The 13,575-nt window shown below is 38.3% G+C and overlaps 1 pseudogene; it reads left to right on the top strand.

Moving 5' to 3' along the window:
- Positions 1–7,491: 7,491 nt before the first annotated feature.
- LOC143661207 (immunoglobulin kappa variable 3-11 pseudogene) lies at positions 7,492–8,138 on the top strand (annotated as a pseudogene).
- Positions 8,139–13,575: the final 5,437 nt, after the last annotated feature.

The following is a 13,575-nucleotide window of genomic DNA, read 5'->3' as shown; positions in this document are numbered from 1 at the left end:
ACGTGAGACACTTTCATAAATTTTATATTTGCAAGTGTTCCCTGTTGATTCTGTTTCTCTGGAGAACCCTAACTAATACACCTACCTTGACAGAAACAGAGGTATTTATTACATTGGACATCTTGTATTACATTATTACATTGTCCTTGTATTTATTACAAGGACAACCAGTAAATATTTTTTAAAGAATATAATCAATAGGTATAAAGATAAGACAGAATCAAATTATATATATCACCAAAAGAAAACTAGAGAAGGCAAGAAAATAACAGAAAAATAAAACACAATGAAATAAAAGCAAAAGATAAAATGTACAGGAGCAATGAATACAAAACAGCAATTTCTCTTACAGTTTCTTCTTTGATGCAACATTGTTTAAGAGCATGTTCTGGACCCTCCATATATTAATGAATTTTCCTGTTCTTCAGCTGTTATTGATTTCCTCCTTCATTCCATTATGATCAGAGAAAGCACTTTGTACAATTTTAATAGTTTCAAATTTTTTAAAACCTGTTTGTACCCCAGCATGTGGTCTATCTTGGAGAATTTTACATGAGCATGTAGAAGAATGTTTATAGTGCTGTTTTGGGATTCAACATTCTATATACATCTATTAGATCTAGTTTATTTATCATATTAGTTAGGTTCTCTTTGTCCTCATTGATCCTCTGTTTAGACGCTCTAATGCAGAGTGGTGCGTTGATGTTTTCCTCTTTCATTGTAGAGAAGCCTACTTCTCAAGTTAAGTTTTACCATGTGTTCTAGTTGCTAGCTTCTGGAATGCAATATACCAGAAATGGAGTGGCTTTTGAAAAGGCAAATTTAATAATTTGCGAGTTTACAGCTCTAAGGCCAAGAAAATGTCCCAATTAAAACAAGTCTACAGAAATCTCCAACCAAAGCATCCATACAGGGAAAGATACTTTAGATCAAGAAGGCCAATGAAGTTCAGGGCTTCTCTCTCATCTGGAAGGGCACATGGCAAACGCAGCATCATCAGCTCTCTACTTTTCCTGGCTTCCTGTTTCATGCCGTTCCCCAGGAGGTATTTTCCTTCCTTATCTACAAAGTCACTGGCTGGTAGACTCTGCTTCATGGTGTTATGGCATTCTCTGCTCTCCAAATCTCTCCTTCTCCAAAATGTTTTCCTCTTTTACAGGACTCCAGTAACTAATCAAGACCCAACCAAATGGGTGGAGACATGCCTCCAGCTAATCCAGTTTAACAGCCACTCTTGATTAAATAACAACTCCAGGGAAATGACCTAATTACAGTTTCAAACATTCAAAAATGAATAAGGATTAGAAGAGAAGATTTCCTTTACAAAATGGGATTAAGTTTAAAACATGGCTTTTTGAGGGTACATACATCATTTCAAACCAGCACATTGTGGTTTGGATCTTGAATTTGGGCCACTTTGATTAGTCATGTACATATTTATGAATGCTATTCCTTCCTAGTAAATTTTTTCCTTACTAATACATTGTGTCCATCTTTATCCCTTAAAGCATTTTTTTTTTTGCATTTAAAGTCTATTTTTTTCTGGTGTTATTATAGATTCCCCTGCATTTACTTCATTACTGTTTGTGTGGAATATCATTTTCTGTTCTTATACATTCAACTTATTTATATCCTTTTGCATAAAATGAGTTGCTTTTAAAAAGCCTATAGTTGGAGCATTTATTTTATCCATCATGCCATGTGTCTTTTTCTTAATCCATTAACATTCAATGTTATTATTATGAAAGTCATCCTTACTTCATCCATTTTATCCTTTGGCTTTAAATTGGCAGATCTATTACTTATCTCTTGGTTTATCCTTTTTTAAGATAATAAAAGTTGTGCAGGTTTGAATCTGTTATGTGCCCCAGAAGAGCTATGCTCTTTTAATCCATTATTGTTGGTGTGGCATTTTTTATTAGATTGTTTCCATGGGGATAGGACCCACCCAATTCAAGGCTGTTGTTAATCATCTTGTCTGGAGTCCGTTAAGAGAGGATAAAAGGCACAGATATTTTGGAGAGAGCTCATATACAGAAATGCTGTAGGAGACACAAGCAAGGACAAAGAAATTCAGAGAAAACAGCCAGCAGACATCACCATGTGCCTTCCAATGTAACAGAGAAATACAGATGCCATAGTCCTTCTTCAGAGTTGGGGTGTCTTTGTCTGGATGTTTCCATTTGGACATTCTTTTGTGTTTAGAACTCCAAGGCTGTAACTTAATAAATCCCCTTAGTAAGAGCCAATCCATTTCTGGTATATTGCATTCTGGAAGCTTTAGCAAACTGAAAGAGTTAAGTGTCTTTGATTTGCATATTTTTGCTTTTTATGTGGATGGGAAATATTTAACCATCATGCTCACAATATTCTTCCTGGCCCTTTCCCTTATCTCCTCCCTCTTGGACACCTAGAGATGCAAATATTTATATGCTATGCTTTGACAATCATTTCCCTGAGTCCCAGCTCAAATTTTTCCATATTTTTCTCCAATTTACCTTTTATATGTTTACATTGTTATGTCCTCTAATTCACTGATCCTTTCTTCTGCCTCTTCAAAATATGCAGTTGTGCTTCTACAATATTTTTAAATTCATCTACAGTATCTTCCCTTTCCATAAATCTGCTATTTTATGTATTCTTTCAAATTCTTCTTTATGCTCTTGTAGTGCCATCTTGATATCCCTTATTTTTTAAAGTGTTACTGCAATTAACTAGGGGTTTACATGAATATTTTATTAGCCATTCTAAATTCTTTATCTCCTCTTATTTTTAAATTTGATCTTTAATATGGCCATCACTTCTTGTTTGTTAACATGCCTTTTAATTTATCATGGTTTATGGACACCTGATTATCTTGAAAGGTTTATCTTGAAAGTGATTTTCCTGTCTTGTCTAAGATTTTGTTTTTCCCTGGGTTCCTGTTGAAGCTTTACTTTTGCTCTATTTCACAGCCTAACCAGAGCCACGGTCCCATGCAGGTGGTGCAGCCCCCTTCCAAAAGGCCCTAGAGAAAGGGTCAGGAAAGCAGATCCTCAGACTGCAGTTCCCCAACCTTTTAAAGATGTGACTTTTAGCTAAGGCCTGGGCAACTGAATCAATTAGGGTTTAATCAGGATAAACTGGAGTTGATTATAAATAGAATGAAATTCAGATGTGGGGGAAACACCAGAGAGCAGCAAGATGTTGGAAGAGAACAGAAGCCAGAAGAGATAGAAGGTGTGGCTGTGTGTATTGCCCTGTGAGTGGGGAGTCAAGGGCCAAGGGATGCTGGCAGCCAGCCTCATGATTCCACATCCTTTCTGGAGGAAGTAGCACCTTGCTGAAGCGTCAATTCTAGACTAGGTTATCTCAAAAGTGTAGGCAGACTGTATTTAATTATAGCAAGAATCCCAGAGTGTGCCTGGTTCTAGACTGGTGGGCTTCAGTGCTCACATACAAAGGATGATTCAGATAATGAACAAGGACAAGGCTTCACTCTGTATTTTTTTAGAGGGAGTTTCATTATTACAAATGCAATGGTAACATTTATAATTTCCTTCCTTTACATAGATTTTTCCATTTTTATCATTTCCTTTAATCAAATATTGGAAATTTGAAGATTGGAGGTCTAATGGAGCTTTTCTGTTCTCTGTGACTCTGTAGCTACACAGATTTTTCATGTTCAGTTTCTCTTATTTTTCTACATGTGAGAAGTCTCTGACATGTTGCTGATTTGGAAATTCAAAAATTATTTATAGGAGTAGATGAGACTTTTGAGTGGAGTACTGTCCTCAAAAGAGGTTTTTGATGTATTTTGCCAGGTGCTTGTGGATGCTACCAAATGGAGTTTAACTAAATTCAGGGTTTGGAAATTCCAGACCCACCTACCTGGGTTGTGGATCCAATGGAGGGGCTGCTCTTCACTCACTCCCTCTAACTCCCAGCATCTGAGATGAGAGAAAGGTTTTTTCCAGATCTCATTTCCTTCTCCCCTGAGGATGGAGTGCCAAGGGAATCCCAGGTTAAGGGAGGACTGTCTACCTGAGAACTTTCATTCCTGATAGACTTTAGGAGCCCACTTGTGTCCCTCTGGCCTTTGTCAGAATCTATAACACAAGTTCAATGTTTTGCAATATATTCCTGAACAACACCTTCAATGCTAATACATTCCTTGTCTACAGGACATCCAAAACATCACACTATGTTTTCAGGTCTTAGCTGTTTTAAGATGGTATAGATATTAAGATATAAATGTCCTAAAAATAGAGGCTCTTCATAGAATGGTTTATTTTTTGTAGCATGTTAAATAAAAAACCACTGATTTTGAAAATCTAATTTATGCTTTAATTTCTGAACATTTATTGGAAATTTAGATTCAGATTTCTATTTCTTTCAGTGTCACACAGCTGTTTTACCTGCAGTGGTGTCTTTGGCTCTTCCTTTATCTTTTATACATCCACAGCACATTGCTCACTCAACTTGCTTCTGTAATTTCTCTCTGCATTGAATAGCCCCTTCCAGGCCCTAGGTAGCTGCCAGGGTTTGCCAGTGCACCCTTTTGCCTGCAATGTGATCTGAGCAGGAACTAACACATCAGCAGCAGGATGATGATGTCACAATGCAGATCCTCAATTTTGTTGCTCTGATTCCAAGGTGAGAGACTTAAACACTTTCCTTCACCCAGATTATTAACTTTGGGGATTAGGAAAACTGATATCAGGTAAAGAGTGCAAAATTGAATTCTAAGGATTTTAAAAATGGTATTGTAAAAATATATTTTAAAAGTTCTTGAACATAATGCATTTATATAAGATTTTTGTCCAAACTGACTTTATTTGTCAACACTGTCTCACTTTCTGTGTCTTCTGGAGAAAAGCTCTCTATAGAGCCAGACCATTTTGTAGAGCTTCATTGAGAAGATCTGCTTTGCTTGGATCCATAAAAACAAAAATAGGCCCCTAAACTGTCAGTTCATGGGCACTCACATGGCTGAATGGAGATCCCCACTGACTGAGTGGTAGGAGGTCAGCTACACATTTCACTCTCAGTTTCAGCAAGCTCAAGGCTTAAGGTGTGGTGGATGGCTTTTCTCTCAGCTACGTAACAGCTGTCCTACCACAGAGCTTGCCTTGAGCACAAATCTCTCTACTTCTCACCCTATGTTTCCTCCCAACACAGGCCTGGATTTGTACAACTTGTCAGATTCCCAGAGAGTATGTGCACCCTGGCAATTAAGGCATGAAATTTCTTCTGGATTCCCTATTTTGGGAACTCACTGTAGGAAAATGCAGCAAAGATCTTGGCATTTGTTTTTATGGTAGCTGAAACAAAATACCAAGAGCCTATTGGTTCAAATATTAATAACTCATCATTACACATTTCTGGAAGTCAGAAGCCCATAAAATAGTCTCACTGATTAAAACTCAAAATGCCAGCATGGCTGCATTACACACTGGAGGCTCTTGTGGGGAAATATATTTCCTTGAGTTTGGGGGCATCCTCATTGAGAACCCCTTCTTCCCACATTCAAATGGAGCAACATTGCTTTTCTATGATGCTTGTTACATAGTTACTTCTTACTTTCATCACAATCCTGTAAATGTTCTCTTTGATGAATGCAAAACTTTAGGCACTACAGAACTGTTTCCAGCCTTTACAGTCATTCATCTTAATGTTGACACTAGTAGGAATGTGAGAATCCCCTTCATTTTGTGCTAAAGAGGTTTGGAGTCCAAGAAAATGCCTATGATGAGTTGGATGTTAGCTTTTTTTTTTTAATTAAAGTAGAAGATGGTTAATGTGATCTTGGAAGTGGGAAAAGAGAATCAGCAGCACAATTTGATTGTTCTTGGTTTAATTCATTTTAGGACAGACTTAAGCAGGATTCAAAGATGTAGTAAGTAGTTGTATTACAGCATGTTTTGCCCATGAACCTGTGGGAAAACCTTTGCATCCACCCATCACAAAATATTCCCTGGTTTGAATTATTTTATTCTAAGGGATGTGTGTTTGGACCAAAGGATCCAAGGAGGTGAGGAAAATCAGGAGTCAAAGAAGCATGTTTTTCAAGTAGTGTCCAGCTGTCACTTGCAAATGAGATGTTGAATGTCAGAGTAAGAGCTATGATGTCACTCCTGATGGGGTCTGGCTTTGGGAATGTTACCTTACACTTCATCATCCTTGGCAACCCTCACTTGACAACAGGATAGTCTCACTCAGCTCTTCCCAAGTGTCATTCCATGATTCTCTAAAGAAAATTTTGGAATCATTTTAGATTTATAGAAATGTTACAGGGAAAGTACAGAGGATTCCTGTGCACCCTCACCCTCTTCTTCCTGATGCTGTCATCTTACATCATCCTGCTTCATTTGCACAACTGAGCTTTTATATTTGTAAAATATTAACTGGACTCCAGGCTTTATTTTGGTTTGACCATTTTTTTTCAAATATTCTTTTCCTGTCCTAGTAACTAACCAGCACCACATGTTCTATGTGCTTTCCATGAATTTGTTACAGAAATATTGGATACATTTTACAGAAGTCATGGTCACTGCTGTTTCAAATTAATAGCATGATATTTTATTCTATACATGAGCATTCTACATGTTTTCACTCCAATTTCATTATTTTAATATGAACAATCATTATTTGCCTCTTTAGCAACAATGTATTAAATCATCTGGAAATATAATTGGGCGCTTTCATCAGAGCACTGCATCTACAGTGGGGAATTAGCATTAAACAGACCATGACAATTGTTTGAGAATGCTGATGAATATTAAAGCTGGCTGCGTATGAATCGACCCTCATAACTCACTTATAACAAATATGCTCTGATACCTAGGGGGCTGGAGCTATTTTACCTACTACCATGAGGTGGGTCAGTGACCCCTTCGTTCTGTGACTACTTCATGTGTGATTTGAGAAACTAGTATCTGGCGACACATTTCTAGAGAAATTTGGGTTGAGAGCAAAATCAGTGGCTTGGTTTTCTATATATTGAGGAGATATTGAGATGTCAAAGGAAAACTTCAAATACATATTTAAAATTCAGAATAGACACATAATCTATGCAGTAATCCTCATTCTATCCAATTATATGAATGTATTCCATATAGTTTCTGGCACCACGTTTTTAAAGGTCAACTAAGTTCAGAAATTTTATACTCACAGACACATATAATCAATTACAAAATTAATTTAGGTACAAAAGATGACCTGAGGTAGTCTGAAGTATAAAGTTGACAATAAAATATTGTAAATTTAATAATTTTGCTAAAGTTTGTTGAAAATTATAGTGTTCAGTTGATTTCTGGGATGTTTGCAGGACTAAACTCACATTTCATGTGGTGATGTTAGTTTTTCCCCTTCCTTCTGTTATCTGTCTTCACAGCTCACTGCACAGTGTCTTTCCCCTTATACCCTGAGTTGACTTGCATAGACTCCTGGGAACTCAGCTGCTGCTCAGACTCTATTAATGGGGATTCCCTGGAGACAGGACCTGAGTGCACCAGATGGTGAGCAAGATGCTGCCACAGTCCCAACTCCTCATCCTCCTGGGGCTCTGGGTCTCAGGTGAGAGCTTCAGAAGAGCAATGTCTTTATAAAGCTGGAGAGATGGTTTTCACATGCAGAGTGTACAGACTATTCCATCTCAAAATGATCTGATTATATATGACCAATGAGGAAACCTATATGTGAATATACATTTTATATACTTGTGATTTATTGTATGATCTTGTTCTTTTCTGCCTGCAGGTGCCAGTGGGGTCATCATGATGACCCAGTCTCCAGCCTCTGTGGCTGTGACTCCAGGGGAGACTGTCACCATGAGATGCAAGGCCAGCCAGACTGTTGGCAATGTCTTAGTCTGGTACCAGCAGAAACCAGGACAGGCTCCCAAACTGCTCATCTATGATGCATCCAGCCAGGCATCTGGGGTCCCCGACCGATTCAGTGGCAGTGGGTCTGGGACAGATTACTCTCTCAGCATCATTGGAGTCCAGGCTGAAGATGTGGCCATTTATTACTGTCTGCAAGGTTACAGCTATCCTCCCACAGTTCTTCAGCCTCGAACACAAACCTCCTCTCCCAGCTGTGGGGCACTGAGTCCTGCTGCAGCAGCTGCTCACCTTCTTCCTGCCTCTTCATATTGAAACCTTCTGCCTAGTAGTTCATCTTCCTGTCCTACTTTTTCCTTCAATGGACTCTGTCTTTCCTTCAAGCCTTCCTTGTCCTTGTTACTGAAGTAGTTATACTCTACCTCCTTTCTAGCTGCCTATTTCCTTCACTTTCTCTTGCCTTTACTCATTCCTTCAAAGAAATTTTGTCCCAACCACTTGTTGGGACTAGTTTCCTTTGAGATACTGAGGCTTCCTGGAGTCTGTAAAGACAGAGAGACAGGAGGAGGGAGAAAAGTAGCTGCCTAGCTAGGAGTCTCTAAGGGGGGAAAAGTAAGGGGGGATTCCCAGTACATTGGTATTTAGAATAGTTAGGGTCTGAATGTGCCATGTTTTTTGTCTGTTCCCTGCAGTTCAAGTTGTTCTTCTCTGCTCCCCCTGGTGTGAAGGTGGTGAGGAGGGAGTCAATGAAAAGGGGCATGAAGGAGTGAGGCTGGAAGCTTAGTCAAGGATGGGAAACAGTCTTTGTGAACAATAAAACACTGTTTTCATATTTGATAGCACTAGAAGTCCATCAAGTTTCTTTCCTCTAGGGTACTTATTTTATACCAACATCTTTACACTTCCATTAAATCTAGAATAATTTACATATTGCATTACACAATTCATTATTCTATTTTAGTGTTATATTTGTGAATGGATTTATTATAGTAATGCTTTTCTTCACTGATTTCTCTTTTTATTTTGCACTTATTACATAAATTTTAACTGTCTACTGTATTTGCTTTATAATAATTGTATTAAGCAATTGAAGATATGAATCTGTCTCTCAGGGTTTAAGTTTAAAAGGTTAAAAGATATTGAAGAATATCAGAAGATCCTAAATTTGTTCTAGAATCAGTATGTACAAGGCCAACTGGGAGTGGTAGCTTCTGCAGTTGTGTGTATGTGTGTGTGTTTAGCTGAATGCAGTGGAAAGGTTTGGTAGGTTTTTAAGCAGGCGGATGGCATGACCAAATTTCCATTTTATAAGGATCACTCTAGATTAAATAGAGTTCTTTTTTTAAAAAAAAAGAGTAAAGAAGAAATGTAAGAAGACAGGTTAGGAAGCCATTTCAGGAACCTAGGAGAGCAAATGTTTGTGGGTTGGTCTAATGCTGTGGCAGTGGATACAGGAAGAAGTGGAGACTGGGGAATATGTAGTTGTAAAATTGACAGGAGGTGGCTATGAGTCCTGAGGTAAAGGGCATTGTCAAGGATGACTCCTCTGACTCTGGTTTTGGCAATGGGATGTGTGTTGCTCCTTCCCTTGGGTGGCAGTGGGTAGGGTTGGCTTGCATGGAGATGTAAAGATCATGGTTTGAAACTGTCATGCACCCCAGAAAAGTGATTCTTTAATCCTGATTCAATATTGCTTGTGGGATGTTTAGACTACATTGTTTCCATGGAGATGTGACTCACCCAGCTGTGGGTGGGACCATTTGAAGATATGGTTTCCTCAGAGATGTGTCTCCACTGTTCAAGGAGGGCTATTACTGAAGTCCTTTAAGAGAGAACCATTTTGGGAAATGCCTCAGAGCCAAAAGAGCTGACAGAGTTACCAGATTAAATAGGAGACCCAGAGGTTTCAAGATGCATAAGGAAAAAGCCTCCAAGGAGGCTGTTTGAAAAGAGAAGCCAAATGATAAGAAGCCAAATGAGACAACAGCCATACCTGACACAGGTCTGCTGGACCCATCCGCCTTCCTTGAGTCAAGGAATCTTTCTCAGGATGTTTTTTTTTTGGATGTTTTCATAGCTTTAGAATGGAAACTTGCAACATAATGAATCACCTTTTTAAAAGCCATTCCTTTTCTGGTACATTGCATTCTGGCAGCATTTAACAAATGAATACAATCTTCAGCTATCCTCATGGCTAAAGCAATATCCATAGATCACTTAAATTCTGTTTAGTTCCCATACTAACTTAAACAATTTTGTCCATTATTTTAAGTACATTGCTTTTCCTTTATCTTTCACTAAGTTCAGTGTTACTGTTTAGGTAATTAATATGAATTTTTATTACCCACATTCATCAGTTTCTAGTTACTTTAGCTTCCCACCTTCTACAATGGATATTTTAGAGCAACCTAAATATCCATTAGAATTTCTCTGGAAAGTTTCTGATGGTAAGTATGCTTTCATTTTTGGTAAGTCTAGAAATCTCCTCAGATTGCCTTTATTCTTGCAAGGCATTTTTATATTTAGAATTCTGGATGTGTAGATATTTTCTTCCAACTCTTTGAAGATATTATTTTATTGTCATTTGTATTCATTGTTGCTACATAAAAAGGCAGCTCTCTGTTTAAGTGTGTTTTGGGTGTTAAATTATGTGAAAGTTCCTTGGGGATAAGACACAAATGCAGATTGCTATCCTGCTGCTGTATCTCACTCCATTTAAACAAACCCCTTCAGAAGTGTTTGAGTTTCTAATCTTGTGATATATCTGGTTTCACAGTTTGTTTCCCCCTATCCAGGTTTTGCTTAACGTTATAGGTCATTAAGAAAAACATTTCTGGTCCCTTTAATCTATCTCCAAATTTGCCGTATCTCTCTCCAGGGTGCCCAGCTGGAGCTCAGAAGGGTTAGTTCCCACAACTGCCAGACTCAGGGTGAATGAACCAGTGGAAAAAGCTCCCACACCCATGCTCTAGCAACCAGCACTTTACATGCTGATATGATGTGGGGCTCAACCAAGCCCAGCCCAATTTCATGGATGCCTTACATTTCTTCAGTAGGGTGGAAACCCATTCAGGGGTCTAGGGAGAAGACCACTCAAGTTGCTTGCATCAATAGCCTTTTTGCATGGTACTCTTGGCCCCTGTGCATCAAGTATTGGACCCTCTAAAACCCATGGGGTAAAGGAGAGTGAACTACAGCAATGCAGACAGCAGAAGCATTAGGGTTGCAGACCTTAGTAGGTCTTTGTCCACAGAGTGTCCTTTTATCCCAGGCAGAAATATCCCCCTCCATAAGTGTTATGGCCAGGGAAATATTCCCTCAACCCAGGGATGGTGGGGCACCCTTGGAGAGATTCTGGGAGATGCAGCTCAGACAGGCCAATCAACATAGTTTCCTGTCTCCAGATACTGCTGTTTTTAGGCATCAGGTGATTTGTCAAACATGACCAAAGGTAGTCCAAGGAGTACTTGCTCTGGGTGGCTTAAGACAAATAGAATCAGGAACTGTCCATTATGTGTATCCTCCTACAACTTCTCAGAAAATAGCCAATTAATTTATGCTAAATTTGCAATGTTCTCACCTGCTTCCTTTTTGGAAGGTCACCACTTAACCTACAGAGGCAGGTAGACAAATTAATCAGTGTCCAGGGAGCTGTCCCATGCCTCTTCCCAGATTGTTGGCCCCTTAATGGATCCACAGCTTGGGGATGAAAACCTAGGCAAACCCAAAATACTCCAAGAACAGAGATGCTACACATCACCAGTGTGCATCAGCCTGTAGGGGAGCCTCCCAAATGTTGCTAGCCTTTGGGACAGTTGATCATTAAGCCAAGAGCACCTGAAAGCATTTCCATCTGGGTATGTTAAGGACATCAAATCACCCTGCCTCCTGGCCAACTGTTTTGGATGATAGGTAGAAGTTCTTTGATAACAAAGAAGCAAAATTAGTCAGCCAGACATGATTGAGAAAAGACAGCTGTATTGACTTAAAGAACATGGATGAGGAAAGGGAAGAATCAAGGTGGGTAAGGATCCCAAGCTTACCTAAACTTGGCCCCTATAGGGGAGCGGAGGAATCATCATGATGGGTCATGGATTCCTACTTTTATTGTGTCTCAGAAGAGGAAATAAGGTTTTACCCACAGATTCTGGATATTACCAGTTGCAAACTATACAAAACAAGAAACCAAAGTGGCACGAACCAGTCCTTTTGTGGAAACTAAGTGCAGATTTTGATCATCCAAACCCTATGGAGATATATACCTTGCTGACAATTATGACTCTTTAGATGCAAAGTGATGTTTGGAGAAGGAGCAGCAGGGGCCATTCAGAGAAGCTGAGGGCAACTGTTACTACCCAATCCATATGGAGCTCACAGGCTTAGAACCACGTTACAAGGAAGGTACTGCTAGCTGTGGTGGTCACTCAAGAGAACTGTTTATTGCTAGGTAAAAATTATGGGACACTAAATGTAATTTTTATGTGACTATCAGGGTTCACTGCACTGAAGGGGATCTGTGATTTTTCTGTATGACTACATGTTTTCCTCTTTGTCCTTGATATATTGCAGTTTTCTGAGATGTGCCACAGTATGGAGTCCAATTTACTAATTTGGCTTTGTTTTGATGGCACTTGAGTTTGTGAATTGGTTTCTTTCACTAGTTCTGCATAATTCTCAACCATTATTTGTTCAAACATGCACCTGCCAATTATCTGTCTTCCACAGATGCATATTAGCTCTTCTGTACATCTCTCTGTATCCTCTATGTCTGTGGGGTTTTTCTGTCTTTTTCTTTCTCAGTATTGTATTTTGGAAAGTTTCTTCTACTCTGGCTCTAGTTCTGTAAATTTTCTACTTCTGTCAGTTGCATCCATTCAGTTTCAATTTTGGTTTTCCTTATCCATGATCTAGAAACTTTGGTTTGGTTCTGTTTAAAGATGTACTATCTTCCTTAAAATTTAGTTGTCTGTATAGATATTATCATATTTCTTACTCATCCCTTTAAAAAATTCTCACAGTTTCAAAGTCTGAAACTATAAGGAGAATGCTTTTGTCAATGCTCTTATGCTTCATGCTGCACATGCACCTTCAGAATTTCTCACCTGGAGGTGCTGTGGGCTCTCACTGCTGTGGCCTGTGCATGGATCTGGCGCCCAAGGCACATGTTGGCAGTGTCCTTATATTTCTTCAGGACAATGCTCCTCTGGTACCAAAATATTTCTGTTATAGGCAATCAAATGTCTTTTCAGATCATGAAGTTTCTTAAGAAGATATACACATTCAATATGATGTTCTTATTTAGATCATTCCCTTTTGCTGATTGCAGCTTGTGTAACAAGAGAATGCTATATATATATTTTTTTTTATTTTTATTTTATTTTTTTTTAAATTTTTTTGTTAATCAAAAAAAAGAAAAGAAATTAACACAACATTTAGAAATCATTCCATTCTACAAATGCACTCAGTAATTCTTAGTATCATCACATAGATGTATAATCATCATTTCTTAGTACATTTGCATCGATTTAGGAAAAGAACTAGCAAAACAGCAGAAAAAAATATAGAATGTTAATATAGAGAAGAGAATTAAAATAATAATACTAATTATATATATATATATATATATATATAAAGGAAAAAGAAAAAAACAAAAACAAAAGATACAAACACACAAACAAACAAAAAACCATATTTCAGGTGCAGCTTCGAATGCTATAGATTTTTAATATATGCTTACTTTAAAATAAATTAT

Source organism: Tamandua tetradactyla, chromosome 17 (assembly GCF_023851605.1).
Source record: "Tamandua tetradactyla isolate mTamTet1 chromosome 17, mTamTet1.pri, whole genome shotgun sequence".
Classification (NCBI taxonomy): domain Eukaryota; kingdom Metazoa; phylum Chordata; class Mammalia; order Pilosa; family Myrmecophagidae; genus Tamandua; species Tamandua tetradactyla.
The sequence above is the reverse complement of the archived record's forward strand: the minus strand, read 5'-3'. Positions and strand labels throughout refer to the sequence as shown.